The following is a 12517-nucleotide window of genomic DNA, read 5'->3' on the forward strand; positions in this document are numbered from 1 at the left end:
AGTATGCTCAAACCACCATTCATTCTAACCTGTACCAATACATTAAGTTCATTTAACACTAAATGGTGTTGTGTCTATTTCCTAATACTAATACAAAGTAGAAATAAAGGTGTTCATGCATGTGTTCTTGCCAGAAGGGCTGAAGACATTCACAAAGTGGAGGCAAGTAGCAGAGGATCCAGTAAACCAAGGAGCTCCTTTGGAGGGTAGCGCTACAGTTTTTTTTTCTGTTAAAATACAAGAATCTCTATATACTCCATGTGATTTTGCCTGTCCTGACAGATTACATGTCTTGGTAGGGAAATAAGACTAAAAGAATATGAAACACTAAGGCTTCTGCAGCATTGCTTGCATTATGTATACTGATTACTAAGTGTTCCATGCTGTCTGTACATTAAAACACCATGCATTCTCCAGTTGCTTAACATTTGTTGCCCTTCAAAGAAAGCAGCCACAGGGATCAAAGTGCAGCAGCATCAGAATGAACTAAACATTTGTTTTATCCACTAGAAAATGTAATTATAAAACAGTGGACTTAAGCTTTCCAGACCTGACATCTAATTTGTCTTTCTCAGGTCATACAGTATCTGGCATCCAATTTACAAAGCTGTATGTCCATTTAATATAGTAAAACTGCCTTAATAGGATAGTGTGCTTAGAATTTGATCAGTTAATATGTCAAAACCTTTTTTGACACAGCACTTGAGGAGCGTGAAGACAATAATTATTTGCCTAGGTACATCCATGTAGCAATGACTTATGTACCAGAGATCCCACATTCACATGATCAGTTTTTTACTCTTTTTTAACTATTTATATAAAATATTATCACAGTGACCATGTGGTATTTCATGATGTACCAAGCCAATGGATAGTGTATTTGCAATACAATGTTGAGAAAATACTGCAAGCAAGACTCTCCAAAGCTGTACTGCAAAACACTGTGATGTGACTTGCACTACTGCAGACCACATCCTTTACACATTTTTGTGAGCGGTGTGGATGTAGCAAAGCAGTCCTTATTGCAAAAACATAAACATGCCCTAAAGTACTGCACTATGGGGCATGTATAAAATCAGAGCTATCAATACAATGGGCTGCTACAGACACATACACATGAATGTATGAGACAAACTGGGGGATTTACTAAAATCAGAGCATACAGCTGTGCATAGTAACCAATCAGCTTCTAACTTAAGCTTGATTAATTACATTTTGACAATAAAACCTAGAAGCGGATTGGTTACTATGCACAGCTGCACCATATTCTGCGTGCACCAGTTTTAGTAAATCACCCCCTTGTGCCAAACCACAACTCCTATACACCATGGTGTTCTTGGCCAACATACGTAGCCTATACTTAATGACAAAAGTACAATAGACATTGCATAAATGTTCTTGAGACACAGTGATGGGATTTGATGCTCCATCCCCTTTACCCACTGTGCCATGGCTAGTGGAAAAAGCTTTCTGACCACTGAACATATATGGTAAGTGCCTAAACTCTTGATCCTGCCCACAGGACAGAAGAATAACATTTCTACCGGTGTTACATTATCTTCATTGGCCCCAAACTAGCTCTGTTTGTAAGTTTTACAAATTGTACAGTAATGACCAAAGTTATGTGGACACTTCTCCAAATTGAGCTACAGCATACAAAGACATTTTAGATATTAGCACTCTTCTAACTATGTGGCAACAGATTGTCAAAGCCCGTTTCTGTTCCAGCATGACTGTACCCCTGTACACAAATCTAGCTCCATAAAGATATGGTTTAATGAGTTTGGTATGGAGTAACTAGAGTTACATGCACAGAACTCTGGCTTACCTAGGGTGAAACATGTCAGAGGGGGAGCAGTGTCCAGCGGGAGGAAATATGCACTTTATGCCATATCCTGTATACAATAACATATACTGAAGGAAAAAGTAAAGATTTTATTGAATTGTGACCCACTTGTTTTGTTATTAGAGCCCAGAGGGAGAGGACAGATCCGTGATTAGCCTGGTACTCACAGCTGGTTAAGCAGCCCATATGCTGCTTTGCACGATACCAATTTGGGAGGACTTTGAACACCTTTGAGAAGAATTTGATTGCAAGCCAACCTTACAAATGCTCTTTTGACTAAATGGAAATGAAATGAATTTGACTGAATTCCCAATGACATATATTTATCTAGCATTTAACAATCTATAATTTAATAACTCATATCAAACCAACCTGTTATTCCTGCAATACAATGGATTCAGGAAACATGCATCAGTTAAAAATGTTTGAATCCTTTACATTTTTCTTATTTCTCTGTTGTAGTTTGTTATTGATTTACGATAGGGTGCCAAAGATAAAAGTGATAGACAATACTACTAAAGGCTGCAGTGTTTGTGCTTGTAGAAAGAGCTCAATCAGCACTGACCTACAGCAAATTTAAAATAAACTTTCCACTTGCCAGTGTCTTTCCAAAGCTACTATGCACTAGCTATTCTTGCGTGTAAACTTTATAAAATATTCAACTCTACTAAATATTAAAAAGAAGACACATTCCATTATAACTATAAATGAGAGCTAGCAACATCTCTAGCAATAAACTAGCAACATCTCTAGCAATTATTTTTCCAACATAAAAAAACGCATTTATTACAGTAATTGTATCTAGTGGAGTTGATGTGTTTCTTTAAGCTTTACATATAACAATTAACGTTCTCATCAATACAGTATATGTATCAATAGAGCTTACTCTCTAATGTTCCATAGTCTGTCACTGAGCAATATAAAAGAACCTGCAGTTATAAGTTACTGTATTTCCATACTCCAACACCCATTATCATCACCTTTGTGCTGTTTTAAAGTTGAGATCTCCAAACTCCCTAAATAAAAGGTCAGTTTACTATCCTTCAGGCGTTAGATGGGCTGGACTGTAGCCAGTGGAAGCAGAGATTGTCCTGGCATCAATGGGAGTAAACAGTACCCAGGGGTGGACTGACCATTCGAGCACTCGAGCACTGCCTGATGGCCCGGAGTCAGTAGGGGGCCCCATGAAATGCCCCTGGTACCTTTTTTATAGGCTTTTTTGAGTGTGGGCAAGGACACAGGGGCCCCATGATCCCCTATTGCCCAGGAGCCCCGTCAGTGACAGTGCCCCATCTTTGGTATTAGGGGGAGGAAAAATATCCCACTATTGATGTCAGTGGCAGAAATTATACCCCAATGTTGATGTCAGTGGCAGTACCTATGCTCCATTTTTGGTGTCAGTGAGAGGAATAGTGTCTCATATCAGTGGAAGGAATAGTGCCTCAAGGGCCAGATAAAGGCATGAAAAGGGTTACATCAGGCCCTAGGGCACAGTTTGGAGACTTCCATTTTAAAGTATAGTTAAACCCTAACAATGGACTTCTTTCTTTTGGTCTGGTAAATATACTGTTGAAAGTGTTTGGTATATCTGTTTTATAAGTTAGGTAAAAAAAAGTACATGTTGATCTTGCATCCCTGTTGATCAAAATGCCTGTTAATCTCTATGTAATGGACAATAGGAGAGGAGCAGTGTTCCTAGTCCTATCTCGTCTCCATTGTCCTGTTTTAGAACAATGAGAAAATGCTGGCATCCTAACATTTGAAGAGTTTTACTGGGAGAACCACCAGGTTACAATTAAGGAAAAGTCATGACACCTAAGGATTGATAAGCTGCTGTATATTACATTTTTGGTTTTGATTTTATATGTGCTTTAAATATTAGCCCCTTCGCCCTTCCCCATGCTAAAAGGTATATACATCAGTATTAATATTGCAGAGGACATACAGTACATATTTTCTCTAGACTGTATGCCTCATGCGCTGAGTTTGCATCTTTCATGTAGGAAGGTTTGCAGCAGACGTGTAGTAGGTCTGCAAGTGGCGGACAAGATTGTGAGACAAGATTAAATAAACTGCAACTTTAATGGATTCTCCATTCTTCATATCTTTCAATTAATGGATTATATTGTTCTAACATAAAATCTAAGATTGTAAAACTGTGTCTTCCTGGAGCATAACTAGAACATTTGGTACATTTAAAATTGTGCGCATAAATAGATGTTAGCACAGAAATAATTTTCCTCTTTTCCCCACTCAAAAGGTTTAAGTGGAATCTTCCAATGCTTACTTGCAGTTGACAATGGTTATCCAATGAGGCATATAACACAGTGAACAAGCTCAGGAAAACATTTGACACAGTAAGTATGCTCTGTAATAAAAACATTGGTTTCACAGTACTTCACACAGCATTCAGCAGCAACTGTAGAAGCTATTTTGCCTTTTTAATAACACTAAACTGTGCAGACTCGTGCACTTCTGTAGACAGAATGCAGCAGCCCATTGAGATAATGTACCGCTCAACTTAAAAAAGAAAACTTATATTACATATTATATCTTATAATAAACTGATTTAATTTTAACATAGTTTGTGTGTTTACTGACAACCTAAAATTGAATTGACAGACTGTGTCATGCTCTGAAACACAGGTAAGCATGGGCGGACTGACCATTTGGAAACTCGGCCACTGCCCGAAGTCCCGGGGTCAGTAGGGGGCCCCATGAGATGCCCCTGGTACCTTTTTCATAGGCTTTTTTGAGTTTGGCCAAGGACACAGGGGCCCCATTATCCCCTATTGCCCAGGGGCCCCATGAGTTGTCAGTCCACCCCTGCAGGTAAGTAAAGCACTGACATCAATAACTGCAATATAAAAGACTTTTTTCCCAAAAGTCCATCTCCTGAATAAGAGCAGCTACTTGTTCAGCTGTGGTTCTTGTGTCTTAGTGACAATTAATTCATTTCATAAGCATAGAAAATTTAAATCAATTCCTGGCAGCTTAGGCCACAGATGGGACAAAAAAGACAGACGCATGTAGAATTCTCATATTTGAAGAAAATTCATCAGAAAACAATGGAGCCACATTTGGTATTTGATTTGTTTTAGGTGTATTTTTTAAGACAGAGATCCAAATACTGTATAGATATAAACTGTTCAATAATAAATCCAGATAATTTATTAGGGAAAAATATGGCTTATGTTAATATGGAGACTGCCATTGGTAACCTCCTTCTGATATTGCTAGTTGTCTGGCTAACTTGGTGTCTAACTGGTTTCAAAACTTACAAAGTCGCTCACCTGGAACAAGTAAAAAAGCTGGGCTAACAATAGCATCACCCATGTTTCTCTCTGCTGTTAAGCACCATTTAGTATAATCTGTTTGTGGTGTAGATCAGGGGTCTCCAAACTTTTCATTCCAAGAACCACATAGTAGATTTTGCAAATATCAGCAAGCCAAAAAAAGTGGTTTTATGTAAGCCCCCCTTATGTTCAGCAGTGCCTACCAGAGTACTCCTTTAGATCCAGGATTGTCCATCAATGTCCCCTCTTAGATTCAGGAGGGCCCATCAGAATCCTCCTTAAATCCAAGAGAGCCCATCAGAGCTCCCCCTTAGATGCAGGGGGGCCCATCAGACCCACCCCCCAGGGTTCCAGGGACCCTGCTACATCCAAGACTACTCATCAGAGTCCTCCCTTCCATCCAGAAGTACCCATCAGAGTCGCACTTAACATTTATGAGAGCCAATCAGAGTCCTTCCTTACATCCAGGAGTACCCAGCAGGGGGACTGGGGTAGGTACATGGCTGGCTGGCTGGCTGGCAGTGGATTTAGTAGTCTCCAAATTAGCAAACACAGACCACAGTTGCTGCAGGTCATAAAAAAATCCTGTAGTGGGCCAGATGTGGCCCACAAACCAAAGTTTGCAGACCCTTGGTGTAGGTCAGCAGCACCAATAAGATATCAAGCTGTAATCATTTATGACCTTAGTGTTTCTTTATGCAAGTTTTACAAAGTGAACACAAATATCCTAATGGTTTCAATAAGTACAAGAATGTCTCCAGTAAAACATGCATATTTTGACTCATTAGCACAGTCTCTTGCATTGCAAATATATTGGGGTTGACTTTCCAAATATGCTGTTCACTTTACAGGGGAACTTTCCCTTAGCTTAGTTGATGTGGTGAAAATGTACTTTGCAAAGAATACCCAGTAACTATCAAGAAAATAAAAACAGTATGTTCACATGACTGGATGATGGAAGTCAGGAGAGCTTCATGTCATTACTAAGATAAGTGAAAATTACCTTGCAAAGTGAACAGCCTATTTGACTTCAATAAATCAAACACTCTGGTTTCAGTTTCCACAAGGGAAATCTTTACATGGAGTTTGTATGTGCTTCCTCTGCTTGAACCAGTACTTTTGGCCTTATGCTATAGAGTTCTCATTCTTAAAACGGAACTAAATTGTATGTAAGCATCACAAACTGAAAATGCTATTTGATTCATTGTTTAATACTCAAAGTAAATTCACAAATATTAAAATATGTAATGTTGGTTGAGAGAGTTTAGTTCCACTTTAACAACAGTAACCAGCAGCAGATTATCAGGATCAGCAGCAGGATTCAGAAGTGTGAATTTTATTTGGCTGCTGTGGGTTACTGCACTTAAAGTGTTATTGAACCCTGGACCCTGCATTCACTATATCTGGTCTCCCACAGTACACACTACATGGAAATGCAATTATTTTAGAAAATATAAATTGCTAAATAACTTTTCTCATCAGCAGTACATGGCAGTCTTATGAATTCTATCAGTGTCCAGCAGAGCACTGGTTAAAGCTTGTAGGAGGAGTTTTTCATTTTCCTATAGGAGGGTGCAGGGGTACCTCTGTCTGGAAAGTGCTGATTGGCCTTGTGCTGATCACATGCACTCTGCCAAGAAAAAAGTTTTTCTAGCAATACACACCAAACTGAGCATGTGCAGAGTGACTCCACACAATATGTCTTATCAGGATATAAGATGTGGACACTAGAAGAAGGGGGGTATCAGAGAATACAGGATCAAACATCCTCTCTACACAATGTGGAGGATTAACCTCTTAGGTTCCACAGTGAGTATAACAAGCATGCTTTACTGCATAAACAGACTGATTTTACTGTTGTAGGTTTAGTAACACTTTAAAGCTGACCTTGCACTGGCCACAGCAACTTTTTCTTTTCATGCTACCCCTGCCCCAAGTCAAAACGCTTTAGATAAATTAAAAAAGAAAGTCTGCGGGGGTTAGTAGATATATTTAACTTACACTGGCTTCTAGACTATACAGGAGGTGATATCGCCTTCATTTCAGCATGATATCTTGCAACAAGACATGCCAACACAGTGCAGGATCACGTCTCTTGCATAGACACCACTGGTACAAGCTGAAGGTAAAGTGAGTATATTATCTAGCTATTTTTTCTAAGGGTATTGTTTTTTTCTTTATTATTTCTATGAAAGCGTTTTGGCATGGGGTGCATAAAAAATGTAAGAGGATCTTTGCTTTTTTTGGTTTAAATTCCCCTTTAAGAATTTTAATGCAAAGGCTGTTTGAAATTCTCTCTCTCCGCTCATTAATTGGCGTGTCTGAATGTCCCAATTTTCTATGTTCTGTAAGGATTAAAAATGTATTATTATCAAAAAAAAAAAAAAACGTAACACAAGCACTAACTATATCACACATTTTCTGCTGGAACCTATCTAGTATTTTACAGACAATTCCAGGATTCTCCACTAAAATTAGGTAGTGCAAGGGTAGCTGCAAGCCTGGCAGACTCATTTTACAGATATGCCCCAACAATCTATAAGTATAGAAGGCTAATAAAAAACTAGCTTTATGTTATTACAGGTTCTTACTGTATATAGCACCATCAATTTACACAGCGCTTTTAAATACACATATTATACATTTACATCAGTCCTTAACCCTCAAGGTGTACAATCTAAGTTCCCCAACTCACATTCATACATACTAGGGCCAATTTAACCACTAGCCTACAGGGCACTTATACTCCCTTCCTGCCCAGGCCAATTTCCAGCTTTCAGCGCTGTCGCATTTTGAGTGACAATTGCGCGGTCATGCAACACTGTACCCATATAAAATGTTTATCATTTTTTTTGTGACAGATAGAGCTTTATTTTGGTGGTATTGAATCATCTCTGGGTTTTTTATTTTTTCTTAAACAAACCAAAAACCACTTAAAACTTTGAAAAAAAAAGTTTTTCTTAGTTTTTGTTATAAAATTTTGTAAATAAGTGATTTTTCTCCTTCACCGATGTGCGCTGAAGCTGCAGTGATGGGCACTGATAGGCTGCACTGATAGGTGGCACTGATGGGCACTGATGAGGAGGCACTGGTAGGTGGCACTGATGGGCATTGACAGGCATCACTGATGGGCACTGAAAGGCAGCACTGATACATGGCACTGATAGGCGGCTCTGACTTGCACTGATTGGCAGCACTGATTGGCATTGATAGATGGCACTGACTGGCACTGATGGGTGACACTGAAAGGCAGCTCAGATGGGCACTGATATGTGGCATTGATGTGCACTGGTAGTCACTGATATATGGCATTGATGGGCACTGGCTCCATGCACTGATGGACACTGACAGGTGGCACTGCTGGGGCTACACTGATCATCAGGGCACACTGATCATCAGTGCCCTGATAATCAGTGTACATGTCCCCTCCGCGGAAAGCCAATTACCGGCTCTCCTCTCCTCTCGAGCGGTCAGAGTGACCGCTCTAGAGGAGAGAAATGCAGATAACCGGCATTTCCGTTTACATGTGATCAGCTGTGATTGGACACAGCTGATCACATGACCGAGCCAAAATCTTCGGCTCTTTCCTTGAATGGTGATCCACTGTGTCAGAGGTACACAGCGCACCGCCGATCGCTGCGCTGCGCACTCCCTGAGCCGCGCATGTGCGGAAAGAATGGGAGGACGTCATATGACATCCTCCCAGAAGAAGAGAACCACCTTGCGTCCGTCATATTACTATATGGTGGGCGGGAGGCGGTTAAACAGGAGCCAATTAACCTATCAGCATGTCCTTGGAGTGTGGGAGGAAACCCACACAGACACAGGGAGAAAATACAAACTCTGCGTAGGTAGTGCCGTGGTTGGGATTCAAACCAATGACCCTAGTGCTTTCAGGTGGAAGTGCTAACCACTTAGCCACTGTGATGTAACTTAACTGAATAAGGGTATAAGGCACACAAGGGATCTTGATAGACCTTAGTATCTGCTGCAAAAAGGTATCTGGAACAATTACATTGTTGACAAACACAACTGTCAAAGTGTCATTATCTTCTATGAAGAACACTGGTCTAAATAAAAACTTTGTAAAAATAGCAATGTTGTAAAACTGATGATTGGATTTAGGATGTGGTTGTTCATGGAGGTCTAGGGGTTTGGCTGCAAAAGACTGGTTAAAGATCCATGGGGAGAATCAAGGTGTCCATCAGAAAAGAGAGAGGTGGGAGAGCCCTTGTAGTGTAGTAAAGGACTCACATTTAAAGATTACCTCAAAAAAAGTTATCCATAGGATAAAAGAGAAAATTACTTAAAACATGCATCTTCTGAGGTTGCAATAACTCTGTAGGGTAGAAACAGGCAACCTTCTGTAGGCGCAGGTGGAGAATACTATGTGAAGGATTAAATAGGTCACTCTTGATGCCACAAGGGTCCCAATCCTGGATCCTCTGCAGGTTTCTAAGACAGGTGCTGAACTAGGTGAGTTGGAAGAGGTCCAAAAAGGCCCATCAGTGGTGTGAGCAGCACAGACATCATGCTTTTTATAGACCTCTTTTAAATCACCTAATATGCAGTTTCTCTGTTCTCTCAAACTTGGGGCACTTGTTCACTGAGTCAGTTATAAGTAAATAAGAAATGGCACCAATTAGGCGGGATTTACTAAAATTGGTGCACACAGAAACTGGTGCAGCTGTGCATAGTAACCAATCAGCTTTTAACTTCTGTTAAGAAGCATTAACAGAAATGTTATTATATTGAAGAAAATGTGGTTTGCCTGAAAACAGAAAACAAATGCAGCAGCCACATCTAACCACCAGTTAGCTGCAAAATATTAAAGCTGTATTAAACCCAAAACAAAAATTTTTATAAATTACAGCTTACCAATCCTTAGATGTGGTGGCTGCATTAGGTTTTTTTTTAGGCTTTTGCCCTCTGTTTTGATGATCTGGCCAGTAACACGCCTCCTGTATTAGATTACCCTATTCTGGATGAAGGAGCACAGGGGTACCTTTGGACAACAGCATTGTCAGTCTAGGGGGTAGGGGAGTGTTAGATGTACTAGCAGATTTACATACACTAACAACTTGAAGTCAAACTCCAGCTCAATGCAGTACTACAAGAATTTGCAACAGCTAAAAGTTTTCCACAGATAAATAAAAGCTGATCATTGTAAGCATCCCTATCAGTAATATATTGTTTGTGTCATCTCTGCAACTTTGCATTCTGCTGAAGAGCTTGCTTTGTCAAAAAACAACAGACTTAGTGGCTGGATCACCATATGAAAATAAAGGAAAGAAAGTCTAAAAAGAGATAATCAATGCAGCCATTACATCTAAGAATCGTGTATATATATATATATATATATATATATATATATAATTTCAGCTGTGCACTCACTGCAGCGATTCGCCTGGAGAACAACTATAGTTTAAAGTCAAAGTGGTCCCAAAGTTCTTAAAATAACTGTATAATATTTTTTTTACCATTAGAATATTCCATAAAACTTAGATTAAGGGCCTATACCAATGGCCTTTGGGCTTATTTGGATGGCTGCAGTTTGATATCAGCATGAGATGCTTTAGAGATCATTCCACATACCTCAAAAAGGTTTTGCATTCCCATAAACTGTGTTCAAATGCGTATTTTACCTTCAAAGCTTACATGTACAATAAAATATTTTAGGTTTAACAAGCATTTAACAAAATCTTATAATGGTTCTGATCATTCAAATTATATGCGGTATCTATATCATAGCAACATATGTCATTATTGTATTTTTTTCATATTTTTACTAATCTGAGTCAAGATAAAACCTTTGCACATAATAATGTTATGATCCTCAATTAGAGGATATTAGTGCTCATTATATGTAATTTTTAGCACTGCACTGGAAATCTGGTAGTGGAAGTTGTAGTATGACCAGGGGCAAACTGACCATTGGGGAACTCGGGCATTGCCCAAGGGCCCGGGGTCAGTAGGGGGCCCCATGAGATGTCCCTGGTACCTTTCATAGGCTTTTTTGGGTGTGATTTGAGTGTGGCCCCATGATCCCCTATTGCCCGGGGGCCCCATGCGTTGTCAGTCTGCCCGAGTATGACCCTATTAAAGATATGTTTTCTATCTATGTATCTATCTATCTATGTACCTATCTATCTATCTATCTATCTATCTATTATCCATCTTTTGTATCTATAGCTCACTATATTCAGGCAGTCAAAATAAAGAATATTTTTAAATAAATAAGAATATAGGTAAAAAAAATATATATAGGTAAATAAACCTATACTCTATATGTAAAGAACTCTGTTACCAGAAAAGATGGACCTTTGAGTGTACAAGGTGGTATCAAAACATTTTAAGGCTAGTTTTGTAACTCACCAACAGATGGCAGCACAAGGCTGCACACACAGTCACAGGGAGCACCAACCATCATACGTCAATGCGCCAAAAGACATCCTCCTGTGTATATCTAGAACTGTAAAACTGGTGCTATTCTGACCACGTCTGCTATTTCATCATGGACAGCACGTTAGAACACAGAGCATACATGAAACTGGGCAAATCTGCTACAGAGACATTTGACATGACTCGGCAAGTTTACGGCAATGCTGCAATGAGTCCTTCAAGGTGTTTTGAGGGGAACATGCGCTTCAAGAGTGCAAGAACATCACTGGAAGACTACAAGAGGGAAGACCTTCAATGAGCTCAACCTCCGAAAATGCACTCTTCCCGAAGATGAAGATCCAGCTTAAAAGTCGCTATTTTGACAACATTGAGAAGATCCAGCAGTTTGCCCAGTTTCACGCAGAATTGCATACTTGCTCTTTGTTTTAACTTGCTGTCTATAATGAAACAGCAGATATGGTAATGCATGTGGTCAGAATAGCACCAGTTACACAGCTCTCGATGTTCACAGGACGATGTATTTTGGTACATTGACATATGAAGGTTGGTGCTCCTTGTGACTGTGCGTGCAGCTTTGTGCTGCCATCTGTTGTCGTGTTGCAAAACTAGTCTTGAAACTTTTTGACACTATCTCATAAGACAGTGTTCCATGGCAATATGAAAGTGGAAAGATATTGATTTATTTGAATTAATTCTGTTTATAGTTTTTTGCAGCATAAAACATATCTAAAAGATCTGCTAAATATACAAAAGTATACTATTGACTCTATTGATAAAAATATACTATTGAGTGTTTATTGCATACACATGACAATCTTCAGGAAACTTCAACCACTTTCTACCAATTTTCTAATGAAAATTGACTGAGCAGATCAATTCAGTTAATAGACAAATATTTCTCCTGAAACTATGAAATGAGCAGAATTCTTGGTAGCAGGGTACCTTAATTTTTTCAGTTATTTTTGCACTCAAA

General features: G+C 39.3%; 1 protein-coding gene and 1 long non-coding RNA gene across 4 annotated transcripts in view; one reads left to right on the forward strand and one right to left on the reverse strand.

Moving 5' to 3' along the window:
- Positions 1-12517, reverse strand: part of DIRAS2 (DIRAS family GTPase 2) — an 86676-nt gene that overhangs the window by 70176 nt on the left and 3983 nt on the right. The window lies entirely within an intron of this gene.
- LOC149462264 (uncharacterized) overlaps positions 4106-12517 on the forward strand; it is a 30089-nt gene continuing 21677 nt past the window's right edge. Inside the window, exon 1 of the long non-coding RNA XR_016312680.1 lies at positions 4106-4203. This is a non-coding gene — a long non-coding RNA (uncharacterized LOC149462264). The remainder of the gene's footprint in view (positions 4204-12517) is intronic.

The sequence above is a fragment of the Staurois parvus genome, unplaced genomic scaffold (assembly GCF_062004578.1).
Source record: "Staurois parvus isolate SC_StPar_1 unplaced genomic scaffold, SC_StPar_1.0 ptg000178l, whole genome shotgun sequence".
NCBI classification, from domain to species: domain Eukaryota; kingdom Metazoa; phylum Chordata; class Amphibia; order Anura; family Ranidae; genus Staurois; species Staurois parvus.